The 14,562-nt window shown below is 43.6% G+C and overlaps 1 long non-coding RNA gene across 1 annotated transcript; it reads left to right on the forward strand.

Annotated features, from left to right (window-relative positions):
• Positions 1-5,126: 5,126 nt before the first annotated feature.
• LOC120399079 lies at positions 5,127-12,492 on the forward strand. Its single transcript, XR_005594946.1, has 4 exons — positions 5,127-5,206; positions 6,056-6,105; positions 10,763-10,848; positions 11,358-12,492. It is a non-coding gene; the product is annotated as an uncharacterized LOC120399079 (long non-coding RNA).
• The last annotated feature ends 2,070 nt before the right edge of the window (positions 12,493-14,562 follow it).

A 14,562-nucleotide genomic window follows, 5' to 3' on the forward strand; every position in this document is an offset into this window, starting at 1 on the left:
ATTTGCAAACATCTAGAAGATAAGTAACAGTCAACATGGATTTGTCAAGAACAAATCATGTCAAACCAATGTGATAGCTTTCTTTGACAGTGTGGGAAGCGGTAGAGAGGGTATATCTTCATTTTAGTAAAGTTTTTGATGCTGTCTCGCATGACCTTATCATAAACAAACTAGGGAAATGCAACCTAGATGGAGCTACTCTAAGTCGGTGCAGAACTGGTGGGAAAACCATTCCCAGAGAGTAGTTATCAGTGGTTCACAGTCATGCTGGCAGGACATAATGAGTGGGGTCCTACAGAGATCGGTTCTGAGTCCGGTTCTGTTCAATATCTTCATCAATGATTTAGATAATGGCATACAACATACACTTATCAAGTTTGTGGATAATACCAAGCTGGGAGGGGTTGCAAGTGCTTTGGAGGATAGGATTAAAATTCAAAATAATCTGGACAAACTGGAGAAATGGGCTGAAGTAAATAGGATGAAATTCAATAAGGACAAATGCAAAGTAGTTCATTTAGGAAGGAACAATCAGTTGCACACATACAAAATGGGAAATGGTTGCCTGGGAAAGAACATTGCGGAAAGGGATCTGTGGGTCATAGTGGACCACAAGCTAAATATGAGTCAACAGTGTAATGCTGTTGCAAAAAAAGCAAACTTCATTCTGGGAGGTATTAGCAGGAGTGTTGTAAGCAAGACACGAGAAGTAATTCTTCAGCTCTACTCTGCACTGGTTAGACCTCAGCTGGAGTATTGTGTCCAGTTCTGGGTGCCACATTTCAGAAAGGATGTGGACAAATTTGAGAGAGTTCAGAGAAGGGTGACAATGATTAAAGGTCTAGAAAACATGATGTATGAGGGAAAATGGAAAAAACTGGGTTTGTTTAGTCTGGAAAAGAGAAGACTGAGGGGGGACATACTTGAAAACAGTTACATAAAAGGTTGTTACAAGAAGGAGGGAGAAAAATTGATTTTCTTAACCTCTGAGGCTAGGACAAGAAGCAGCGGGCTTAAATTGCAGCAAGGGAGGCTTAGGTTGGACATTAGGAAAAACTTCCTAACTACTGTATCAGGGTGATTAAGCACTAGAATAAATTGGCTAGAGAGGTTGTGAAATCTCCATCACTGGAGATTTTTAAGAGCAGGTTAGGCAAACACTTGTCAGGAATGGTCTAGATAATACGTAGTCCTGCCATGAGTGGAGGGGACTGGACTAGATGACCTCTTAAGGTCCCTTCCAGTCCTATGATTCTGTGATTCCTGTATCTTACTTTATTGTGTTAAAACATACACAGATTCAGTGCTTGCTTGGTTCTCAAAGTGACTTTGCTTGTTCTAATGCCTATTTATCTGCCAAGCAAGTACTTGACTCCAAGTGACAGCACAAAAATCTGCCCTCTGTTGCCTTTTCTGCTGAGAGGTAATTTCCATATCAGCTAGAGAAAAGTCAGCGCAACAATATATGCTGATGGTTCTGACATTTAATCATAAGAATGATAAACTTGTTAAACTGCTGCAATTCATCAGATCTAGACTTACCTTCAATCTTTGTCCTTATTCCCTTATGCACTTAGGTGGAAACCACTATCATTAGAAGTCCTCTTTTAAATTTTACCATGAGAAGAAGTGGAGTTTTCAATTGTAGCTCTTTTTTATACCACAGTAATCAGATCTCCTGTTTATAGAGATCTGTCCAAAGAGTTAGCTGTTCAACCAACAGGGCATCTAATGAGACAAACTACACAAAAGTATAAAAGTGGATGACAATATCCCCTTGAAAGGATAGGCCAAAAAAAAAAAAAAAAGGCCTTGATCTTGCAAAGTACAGAGTGCCCACTACATCTATATGAGACAGTGGGAGTTTAGGGTGTGCCCTGCAGGACTGAGTCATAATAAAAAAAAAATACAGATCTAAATCACAGCCAAAATACTAACCTGTAACTAAGCTTTGGAAAAAATGTTTTCTTCCATCTCCAGCTGTTTATTGTACATTCCCCTCATTCTTGCCCACCTGCCGAAAACCATCGTTTTACCCTTTCCATTCTTTCCTTTAATGTACAATTGACTCTCTGCCTGTATTTACCTAGCCTAGACTCCATCACTCTCCACCCCTCAATTGTTCTTTCCCTCTCCAAGCTGATCCTGTGTTCTTCCCTCAGACTCCACACTCTGATATTTCACATCTATTCTCGCAGTAGGTTTAGAAGTGGGCTGGCTGCTATATTCAAATTTCTTGGGTCAAAAGCAGCCCCAGAGTGATCTAGAGAAGCCCTGGAGCCTGAGAGCTTAGCAGAGAGTAGAGTACCTTTCTACAATCTTAAAATTTCCCATTCCATTTGCAAACTTCACCTCTCCTCATCTTCCTTCTCGTCCACCCAGTCTTTACCACTTCCAACCCCTGGCTGACATTTTTAGCCTTCAGAGTGAACTCTCTCCCTGCACTTCATGTACTTTCCTTGCCAGCCTGTCCTGTGTGTCTATAAGTAGTGTTTCCTACTCCCATTGGCAGGAAGATGTTACCACAGTCATGGCAGAGAGCCACATTCACCACACAGGTGAGGATAGATGTAAAGATATCTTTGTTATTACTACCTGGCTCGAACTGAATCTTCAAAAGACTTCAGGACTATTTATTCCTTTTAAATCTCAGGTGATAGCTATTTCATCACAAAGACTGCATGTGTTAATAAGATATGCCTTCCTTCAAACATTTGGACTCACTCCAGTAGAGCACAAGCAACATCAATAGGGTGGCTGAGCTGGGGTACCAATTTACAGCCTCCTTTGACTTCAGCTCTTATTTTTATGGAACACTATTCATTAGTGTCTGCTTCTAGATCAGAGTCCTGTTTTGGAAGGGCAGTTCTACGTGGAGCGATGGAAGGGGGGGGCGGGAGCAGTGGGGGTCACAACCCCCTCAATGGAAATATTGGAGGGGAGGAAACACATCAGTCCCCAATGTTTTCCTCCCCCACAATATCTTGTGGAGGCAAGAGTAGGACATGGCAGTGTTTCTGCCTGCACATGCATGCGTGGCGGGGGGATGGGGGGGAACAGAGGCAAGAGTGGGACTTGGGAATAACAGCCCCAGACCCTGGCATTAGACCAGCCACTGGGGAGAAGGTAGGAGCAGTTCTAGTTTCCTCTCAGTTTTCTTTTACTCAGCTGGCCATCATGACTGCACTAGCCAGGGCTGCTGCACAGGAGTGGCAGTGTATGACCCCAGCTGCCTGGGAGAAGTGGTTGTTCATGCGACTCCAGTCTCACCTTCTAGCCACTGCAGGACCTGGCAGAGACACGCAGCCTGGGGCACATGCACCAGCCACAGGGATGCAGCGGGGGCATTGGGCATTGGCACCTGAGTCTCTGGCTAGCATTTACACTGCATTATTGCAATTACTCATTCACTCCCAGCTGACAATTTCTCATTTCTGTTTGTTTTTTAAAGTTCAATTGAGACTTGAAAGAAAGAAAAGCCCATTGTGACTTTAGGTGTAAAGTCCATTTTAGTAGCAGGAAGCTGTCTATGGTTGAAGCAATTATTTTAAGTGTCTGAGTATAGCTTTTAGGAAAGAAACAGGTCTGGAGGGGTTTACAGGTTTGGTATCTTAATATGGTGCTTAGTGTGATTAGACTTAAGCATGCACCTTAGTCGTCCTCCTCTTTCCTCCCCCTCACCCCCATTCCAAGCATGTTTCTGCCGCCTTTGGTTCTACAATCTCTCTTCAAATAACTCCTAGCTCCCACCTGCATCAAAGATAACTTCTGGTTAATCACCATGAGCGGGATCTACATATGCAGTACTTGAAGAAAGAACAGTTACTTACTTTATAGTAACTGTGGTTCTTCGAGATGTCTGTACACATAGATCCCATGACCTGCCCTCCTTTCCCACAGCTCAGAAGTTTATAATATGGATTCTGGGCAGTGAAAGAACTAAGTGGTGGTTAGGGTCACTGCACTTTTTATGACCTTGGGGGCCGGGGGTGGGGGAGCGTGGACATGAAGAGTGCATGTGTGACCCCTGCCAGATGCTACTAGTGAAAATGTGCTGAACTGTTTGGGTTTTGTAGTTTCAGGTTTTTTTTAGGAAAAAAAAATAAAATTTCAACAAAAGTGAAAATTCATTTTTGTTGAAAAAAAATGTCAGCCAGCCCTAGCTCAAGGTTAGAAAGCCTCCAACTGTTCCTCATGGTAAGCAGCTTCTTTTTTCACCCCTTTATCATCTGTCTTATCCCAGTATATACCCACTCTTCTCCTCTGTTTGAGACCCTTCTTTTTACTCAGCTGTTGCCATAGTAGGGATGGGGCCATTTATGGGTACATGTGATAGAAATCAGCTTTCCATGAGCCTCCTCTATGTTCTTCTTAACAGTTGAGAAATCAAGCATGAAAAGTTCATAAAATGTGAGGTTGCTCTCTGGGACAGAGTAGCACATGTGAGCCAGAGAAACTAACAGAGCAGGTCGGTCCAATGTCATAAGGGATCTTGCTGAGTCTAATTGGAATGGGGTAACAGGTGGGCTTAGTTTCTCTAAGATCTTTGGGCTCTACATGCAATTAGAAAAGCCTCTTGTGAGCTCAAGGAGATGCAGTGTTAGCAGTGATTTTGTTTAGAACCATATTTCTCAGAAGCACTTTTCTGAAAAACATTTTACTTAGGGAAGCATTCCGCTGAGCTTTTTTCCTTAGTAGAGGAACTTATTGATGGTATACCATTTCTGATGAGTCTTAAATATATATTCTGGTTTTGGCTGATTGGGAGTGCAGGGGGATTTGCACAAAATAAACACTTTAGCACATAAGTCTTACCCTTGGGACTGCCTAAATCACCCTCTTACTATGCTCCAACTATATTAAGTTGGCCACACAGCACATTCTAACTGTTACCATATACATAAATTAAAAAACATAAAGCATTAAGAGAACCTAGAATAGAAAATGCTACATGGCTTCAATGGAGCTTTGCTAAGCTATTCATATGTGATTGTTTTCTTCCCAATTTTAACACAGGCTTAAATTTTGGAATTTACTGTCTTTTGAGTGCTTGATTTGTCAGCGTTAACATTCCATGAAAGCTAATTTTGTTTTCATTTACTTTCCCTGTTTTGGGGGGTCTTCTTAGAATGGAAAAATAAAAAATAAAAGGAAATCTGGGAGCTATTCAGCTTGAGGACCATACAGATTCCTCTGCCTTTGCCAGGTAAGCTTGTAAGTTCCTTGAACTGGAAGTATCTGGCTTGTGCCTATACGAAAGCACTTTAGCTAGATCAATTTATCTAAGCACTTTACCCTTGGCCTATGTTAAAGTGCTTAATGCTGGGCCTCCCGTGATGGGAATAATAAAATGCTGATCTAGCTGAAACATTTTAGTCTTTGTACATTTACACTAAATAAACATTTAAGTTCAATAAACCTATTTCTTAGCTAATTACCTCTACTAAATATAAATAAAAGTTTAGTATTTTTAAGTTATATTTTTAGTCTTAGTCATGTAATAATCACTTGAAATTTAATTAATAAAACCTTTGGAACAAAGGTAAATTATTAGAAAATATTAGGAATATACCATTTAAATACACGTTTTAAGTTTTAAATAAAGTAAACTGAACCAACTGTATTTTTAGGCCATTTTCACGGCTGATGGAAGCAGACATATCTCCCTAGTAATCAATGGCTGCTATGTGCATCTTCAGGACCACAATGAATGTGATCCAGTATTTAATTGAACTAAGCCTTTTTGGTAATTAAATTTGGTAAGAGTGTTTGGACTCTGTGAGGCTGGTCCTGAGAGATGCTGAGTGTGCTCCCCTTGAAGTTAATGGGTATTAGGTCCTGATTCTAGATGCCCTTGTCTGACAATCAATACATCATATAGGCAGATTATACAGGGAATTTCAGAGTGAAGTTATAATGTTTTGTTCATAGGTTTTGAATGAATGAAGTAACATTTCATAACATGTCATCAATATATATATGTATGGGTTTAAATATAATGGGGAATCTCAACAATCAGGAATATAAGATACATAATTCTACTTTTCCCTTGCAGATTTGAGTTAAAACTGATGGGATATGGCACTTGATGTCATTAATTCTAATGTGAGTGCAATCTGCCCGGAATAGTTTCATGCGATTTTGTATGAATGACACTCTACAAAGATAACTTGCATTGTGACCTGTATTTTGATAGCACCACTTTGGGCTAAATTTTCACAGCATTGTGCTGAAGTGACTTTTCACAAGTCCTTTAATTAACAGGTGTGCCTAGATTCAGTCACAGGTTTACAACAAATAGACTTTGGTTTTTCTTCTGAGTTTTACAAAGGGCCCCTTCTTTAATCATGTATGGAATTTATTATTTTAATAAATGTGGTGAATTTGGTTAGTGCCTATTTTCATACATGTTCAGGTGATGTCTATATTGTGCAGGTTCTTCCTGCCCATCTTCTCTAAGATACAGCTTTTGCTCTCTGTCCACACAGCTAAAACGGAAGTCCCAGGCCCTCTTCATCTCACATCTTGACAGCTGCAACTTCCTCCACTCTGGCCTTGTCAAAAATGCCCTTTATAACTTTCAAAACACTGCTGTAAAAATCACTTTCCTGGCCTGTCATGATGACCCTTTTACCCTCCTCTTTGCCTCCCTCCACTAGCTCCCCACTCTCCATCTCCTCAAACACAAAACTACTCTTCAATTTTAAGGTCTTTCACAGTTTAGCTCTGTCTATCATCTCTGATACTCTGCTGAGCCATCAGCCTCTGCTTATGGTCTGCCAAAAGTGATGTCATCCTTTACTACCTATCTGTTCAATCTTCCTTAAAAGGCCTCTCCACTTTCTCCCCTGATGTTAATGTTGCCTGGAAGGAGCTCCTCATAAAAATACACATAACCACTATATTATCCACCTTAAAACTCACCTCTGCTATGATGCCTGCAAAACACTCAACAGGTAGGTAGCTGGTTTGCTGTGCCTGCTGCTTATGACTCGTCTCACTGCTCATGTGTGCTACCTTGTCTGTTTTATCTACCTATTGTGTCTCAGCACATACTTCTAATGTAAGCTCTATGGGACAGGGACCATCCCTTTGTTATCTGTGTGTATCCCGGTTAGCACAGTGAGGCCTGGATCGCTAAGTGGAGCCTTTAGCTGCAACCACAATGCAAATAATAAATAACCTTAGTGAATCCTGTTACAGGGGGATTGTTCAGTACTGGTTTGTGCCAGATACGTTACAAACAAGTACAGCGCCTCATTCGATCTTCAATGCCTCATTTGTGATTTTGTGCTGCTTAATTTTGTGCGGTGCTTTGTTACCACAGTGATAGGAGCTATAAAAATCTTAAGACATCTTAACCAAGCCTTCCCCTGAGCAGAGATTGGCATGTGGGCTGAATGATTTTAAAATAGTTTAAGTACTGATTTTGTGATGGAGATGAATATGAACTGCAGTACTTGAGCAGACCACAAAACGTCCGTCCTAAAGAATGAAGTCCAGACTTTCAGGTGTGAAAGGTGAGTAGTGTACTTGTCCACTCTGCCCTATAAGCTGTGGTTCTTATGACTTTAGCACCTGTGCATTGTGTATTACTCATCTTGTGTGTGAAATTCACCCCTCTGTAGGGGGCTGCTAGCATAAGACTTATGCACCCCTGGCATCACACTTAAGCCCTGTCAGGTCAGCTTCATGCTACGGGCCCAGTCCTGCAAGGTTCTAAGCACCCCCACTGGGACTGAGATGCTCACAGGATCCAGCGTTACATGCTGGTCTTCTAACATCCTTTTGAAAATACTTATGGTGCCGGTGGTTTAATAAGATTTATTAAACAAAAACTCAAGAGCCCTTATGCTATATAATCAGGTTATTCTCCAAATCACCCTTGCTTTTTTGAGACACCAGTGAATAGCTGTCATTTTAAAATTATCATTGTATTGTCACATCCAGAATCAGTTGGGCTTTGTGTGTGCATGTGTGAGCACAGGCATGTGCATAACCACGTAGAATATACAAACTGAGTACACTTCTGATGGCCAAGTAGTCAACTGTAGATGAATAGCAATGATCATACAGTAAACACCCATCATTCAATCTTTATGATAAGCTGATATGATTCACACATGCTTTTTGAATGCATTTAAATGGATCATCTCCTGTCTGCTTCCAATTTTATTGATCATCTTCATTATCAGAGTATTTGAGCATTTCAATGACCTTAGCACATTATACCACAACGATTGAGGTAATTTCACTAGAAATACCATTTTCTCTTTTACTAGCCCTTTATCAGGACAGCACATGAAAATTAGATGGTTAAAGGATTTTTCTCTTATTTCACAGGAACATTCAGCTTTAATGTGATGTTGCTAGGTAGCCTAGTAACCTTAAATTGGAAAGTATCTCAGCACACAAATTCCTGCAACCCTAATATACTTATATTTGCTCAGCAGTGCCATTGAGATTACATAACTTTCATTGTAACATGTGATGTTAACGCTTTGGGGTTACAGTTAAAGTGCTTCTGCTAACTCAGTAGTTTGAAGTGGGTAGATTTATGACAGTCATTCATTTTCCTTTACTGGCTACAGTTTTGTTTCTTGTCACGCTGTTTCTCCAGGCTGGGCTCTCTTTCCCTTTGTCTCAGCCAAAAGGAAAGAAGCTCAGGTGCCTAGGTATGAAAGGGACAGCTGCATAGTCCAGGAAAACAACCTAACAGGGAATACAAGTTATAACAGAGATAATAAGGCTATTTAAGTTCCAGTGCTCAAGTATATGCTAAACACAAAGTAAGATATAAGGGACTCATATACATTAGTTTGCAAAAGAACTGACCACTAGAGGGTACTGCAGAGAGACAAAAGTTCACAGATTGCTCAGACTGAGAGGTCACTGCTAAAGTAGGGTGACCAGATGAGAGGAAGAAAATATCGGGACACATTGCGGGGGAGGGGCCCCTGGCAGAGCCAAGAAACAAAACAAAGCCGAATGCTGCTGGCGGAGTGAAATATTGGGACAAACACTGAAATATCGGGTCGGTCTGGTCACCCTACTGCTAAAGTGCAGTTTCTGCTAGCCTGGAAAATCAAACTCTCTTCTCGATGTTGTAGTCTTGTCTCATCCATGTGGCAACATAACACATTACCTACTAAGCCACAGAACAGGATCTAAATTAAGTTGTAATAAGGCTTGAGAGGATCTGAACTTAACTTCCTAGTTTGCTTCCTTGTTTGTGCTCCAATTATCAGCATGAATGCACAAACAAGATTCAGCCTCCTGGGTTAATAAATATCACTACGTCAGAGCCGGGGCCAAAAAAGGCTAAGATGGATGTCTCACCTCTGCTTTAAGAGCGCTTTTCCAGGACCAGATGCACTCTCCTTCCACAACTGCCAAAGTTTAATTTTTGTGTCTAATGCATTTTGCTAGCAGAGCTTTAAGGTCATATCCCTGAGGCTACAGCTCAGTTTGTGCTATCAGAGCCCGGCCTTCTCTTCACAAAATGAGCAGTCAGCTTGGATTAAGTCCTACTAGAGGACACAGGGAAAGCGAGACTCTTAATAGGGGCTAGTAGCACTTTCACATCAATCCTAATCCTGGGAGGGTCAGTCAAGACTGGCAGCATTGCCAGATACCAGCTCCTGGCATCCAGCCCTGCTCTCCCAGCCGTGCCGTCTTTCCAAGGTGAGCCAACTGGCCTAAAGGAGAATTTCCTCAGCAAGGAAGAAAGGAGATTTGTGACATTACTCTGGACAGTCAGGTGGAGGCCCAAAAGCCCTATGCCTTCTGCATCCGTAAGCCTGTCCTGCTGGAGAGCTATTTCCTTCTCTCTCTTTCACACACACACACACTCACACTCACACTCACACTCTCTCCCTCCCTCCCCCCAGACAGACGACCTGCTAATCTTGAATAATCAGCCAGGTCTGAGTGTGCCTGTGTAACCACACACCTCCTGGGTGTGGTGATCTGTCCCATCTAGTAGCATCGAGACCATATATATATATTACTGAGTGCTCTACAGCCTTAACTAACAGCCATATGGCTTTCAGATCATGCAGTAGAGGCCCATGCATTTAGCTCCAGAGGTTCCCAGGTTCAATCCCATCCACCAAGGTTGGGGTTTATCAGGCTTTACACTTGCTCCCACAGCACAATGATCCACAGCACTGACAAACATTGGATCAACTAGTTCTTTTTGCTTGTTTATGCACAGTTCAAGTTTTGAAATTCAGCCTCTTGCTCCAGTGTAAATTCAAATAACCTAAGTCCACCTCCTTTCAGAGATCCCAAAGCAAAATCAATAGGGGAGGGGAGAGATGGTACAGGCAGCACTGAGACTCCAGGGCACATAAAACTGTCCCCATGTACTTGGATGTCTGGCAAGTGGTGTTCTCCCCACAACATCTTCAGTCATTCTCTGCACCCCAGATTGGAGATAGGTGTTGTTCATCTCCCTCTTTCCCTACTAGTAAGGAATAGTGTCTGCACTGTCCTGCAGATGTGAGATATGGGATACTGACCCCACCAGGCCCAGTACTGGTCTGGAGATGGTTTGTATCAATCCCACAATCCCCATCGAATAGGTCATACTAAAATAAACCAACTGAAGACCCCAGTTATTTCCCCTCATAAATAACTGATTTCTTACTTCAGCGCACAGCAGGCAGGCTGGCATTTCCCAGGCTCCAGCCCTGCAGTACAAACCCCAGGATGGGTTGGCCAAAGGACTGATTTCTCACCACGCTGTTTAACCCTTCAGTTTGCAGAAGAATTCGGAGTCACGCAACTGCAGCGGCTGAGTTCAGGTGAATTCTTCCCTCAGAGCTGGCCAAGAAGCTGCTTGGGGTAAGGACTTTTTCTACCTGCTTTTCCCTCCTGTTCTGTCTTCAGGAGGTTGACTCTGGGCGGTGTAGACGCTTTTGGCTACAGGGCGCAAAGGCAAATGCTGGGATTTACTGTACGTGTCACAATGCTGATGCTCTTTAGCACTGAGTGTACATCGGTAACTTCTCCGGGGCTGTCATTTACAGCCTGTAAATCCCTATGTTTAACTATGCAAAGCTGAGCAGAGAGCCCCGGCGCTACAAGAAAATAAACTGTCACCATTGTAATAGCTGCAGCTCTGCGGTTTGTTAATTTCACACTTCCGCTTTATGGGTTTCCCAAGCTGGGCCATAGAACTGGGGGTGGGGGAGTATTGACATCATCAAAGTCAAGAAGGTGCTTGCGGGTTTCAGAGCTCAATGAGTTTTCTTCAGCGCTGGTGCTTTCGGAAACAGCATGGGGGGTGGGGAGGAGAGCGGGGAGACACACAGACAAAGGCACTAAACACTTCCACTTTTCTTTCCTTCCAGCAAAAACCACCGAGGGAGTGAGGAAGACTAAACATCACATCACCGTGCGTGCTTTGCAGATTACTGCACAGCTTCCAGCCGCTCTTTCAGCGGTGGCTGTGGAACGCTGCCGGTGGATGGCTGAGCCTAAGAGCACAGACCTGTCTGCTTTCATTGGCACCATGCTGCCGGCCCTAGCAGTCAGCCAGGACTCCCACTGCTTTCAAACAATGGGGGGTTACCTGACTAGGGACCGCAGGATGCAAAGCCCGGAGCAGTCGATGCAAGATAAACAGAACTATAAGCTAACATCGCGCGGTCTTTTTTCTTCTGTTCCTGGAACTTTGCAGTTTTCTGTCCCGTTCCCTTCCCTAACGCAGTTCAGTGCTTTGTAAGAGCAACTAGTCTCTTGCGTCAATTGTTTTGTCCCAAACTAAGTCTTTAAGCACAAGACAATAGATCACAGCGATCCCTCAAGTTTCAGGTAAACAAAGCATTACAGTCATTCTCTCGTGGGCTTTCTGTTCAGTCAGCTGACTCGGGCTTATTAACATTTCTGACCATATGCCTCCAAAAACAACACAGCCTCTCTCTCCTGCCCCCAACGAGCCTGACAGACATTTGGACAACTTTGGCACAAGGTCTTTTATTAGTAACAAGAGTAAAATACACTGGAAATGTCAATTTATAAATGGGCACACTTTTAAGTCCTGCTGTAGACACTGTTCAAAAGGAGAGGCTAATGCCTCCGAATTTCTTTTTTAAAAGTCAGTTAAAATAAAAATGTGGCCAAGATGAAAACTAGAATGATTCCCAGATAGACTGTAACTTGAGTGTGTCACATGTGACTTAGACACCTACAGCCTACGCTACTGCAATGTGCTCTACCTGGGTTTAGTTGTGCAGGGCCATTGGAAGATAGAGAGCTAGTGTAAAATGCAATTGCAGGGGGCCAATGAGCATGTTTATATCCTGCCTCTGTGCTCTTTCCTCTTCACTGCCACTCATCCATCTCTGGGTGAAACTGAATAGCTATTTGCAATATACAAAACCATACATTGCATTACATTAGCACCTAAAGACCTCAATCCGGGATCAGAGTCCAAATTGTGCTAGGAGCTGAGTGCATCAGAGGTGTCAAACTCATTATATGGAAAGGGTCAAATTCTACTTTTGGTTATGGTCCATGGATAACTATACATTTCCGTACTTCCCTCCATTCAGAGCAAGAATGCCCATTGATATCAATGGGAAGTTTGAACAGAGATCAAGGGTAAAATCTGGCCTTTATCTAGTAACTAAACTTCTAGTTACTATTATTTATTAAGCACTTTACTGTCACATTCAGTATCAGTCAGTGGAAAGTATGGCCACCTTGGCCTACTCCTATTTGCACCCTTCCTCCCTCTTCCTACCCCATGCTCATATCTCTGTTTCTGTCCCTTTTCCTTGTCTTTGTATCTCTCTTCCTCTCATCTTTGCATTTTCCTCTCTGCAACATTTCCCAGTTTCCATCCCCATTCCATCTGCTAATATGATCAGCAATTAAATCACTAACATCGAAGTGCTATTTTAATTAGCATTCCAATGAAATTAACGCGAACAACAGAATTAATGCCTTTGAGAGCTATTGTTTCAGGCTGTCTGCAGACTCAAGCTTGACTAATGAGAGAAATTGATTGGCATTACTAGTATACTTATGGTGCTGTAGTTATACCTGTACAACTTCCCATGTGACAAGTCTGTTTTGGAATAACAGTGGGGATTTTTTTGTTTAGTTTATGTTGCTTCCATAATGCCCAGTCTTGACTGGCCAAAAGAGATCATCATGTTAGCTCAACTGAGTTATCTTAACGTGATCAAGAAACTCTCAACACTCACTGAGGTTTAGACTAACACATCTGAAGCTGTGTTATCAGGCTGTGTTTTAATATCTTGGGGCGAAGGGGGAGCCATGTTTGGACTTGAAGAGTTGGTGTGCCTTGTCCATACTATCCTTTTAAACCATTAGTAAATTGGTGTTAGGTAACATTACCCCTTTAAACCTACTCTAGACAAGATGCTCTAGAGCATCTTTGACTCCTACACCAATTGCATTTCTCCAGAATGCCTAAGTTAACTGTCCTAAGGGTGCAGCTGGTAGGAGTTGGATACAAGGCATACTGGGTGGTGAGATCTCTAGAATTTACTCCATCTAAGCCTCAGCCACCTCTCTTGTGTAAACATTGCAAACCACTGCTGTTTGATGTGAACTCTTGACTGCTTGGCATTCACCCTCCCCTGGCTTAAGTCTGCTTTGTGTATGTGCTCTAGATCACAGTGCAGTAGGGTGGTGCGGTGTATAGTAATCAGTATTTGTTGCCCATTCAATCCCTACAGAATGCATTCATGCGAGAGGGACGGGCACCCCACAATAATAATTAGTAGCTGGAGATCTACAAATTGTTTTGCCTTGGGTTTAATGTACAAATCAGTGATGCTCTTAATCTTTGACACCATGAGCTGTGGTAAAAGTGGGATCTCCCTTATGGTCTGCCCTGTTAAAAGTCACTGGAAGAAAGATCAACACAAACAGCTGGCAGACCAGAGGGCCCCTTCTATCCTCTTTTGTCTGCAGCCTTTGGGGTGAGATGAGCCACAGTCCTATGTAAGGTCTCTTAAATCCACTAACCACTCTCCTCAGCACCAGCTCCTTGGTGCAACCACCTTCCTGGACCCACCAACCCCTACCCCTTGCACCCATCAGCCTGGTCACACCAACCCTCCCCCCATAGCCATCAGATGCCTGATCCCACCAATCTCCCTACTGCACCCATGAGCCTGGCCCCACCAACCTCTCCCCCCCTGCACCCATCAGCCTGGCCCCACCAACCCCCCAACCAGACTAGACCACCAGCCCCCACTCCCCTTGCATCCAGCAGCCTGGATCGACTAACCCCACCCCCTTGGTTGCATCCAACAGCCTGGACCCCTCAACCCCACCCTCTAGCCCTCCCACCCCAGCCTGGTCCCACCAACCCCCCGCACCCAGCCCCCCATGTGCAGCCCCGCCCTTGCCGGCCAGCCCTCGCCCCCGAACGCCACCGGGCCCAGCCACCGCGCTCTCCCGGCCAATCAGCGAGGCGAGCGGGGGCGGAGCGGAGCGGAGCGGGGCGGGCAGGCGGGGGCGGGCGGCCCAGCGGAGGCTGCTGGAGTTGCCGCTCGGCTCGGAGCTGGCGGGGACGCG

Source organism: Mauremys reevesii, linkage group 2, assembly GCF_016161935.1.
Source record: "Mauremys reevesii isolate NIE-2019 linkage group 2, ASM1616193v1, whole genome shotgun sequence".
Classification (NCBI taxonomy): Eukaryota; Metazoa; Chordata; order Testudines; family Geoemydidae; genus Mauremys; species Mauremys reevesii.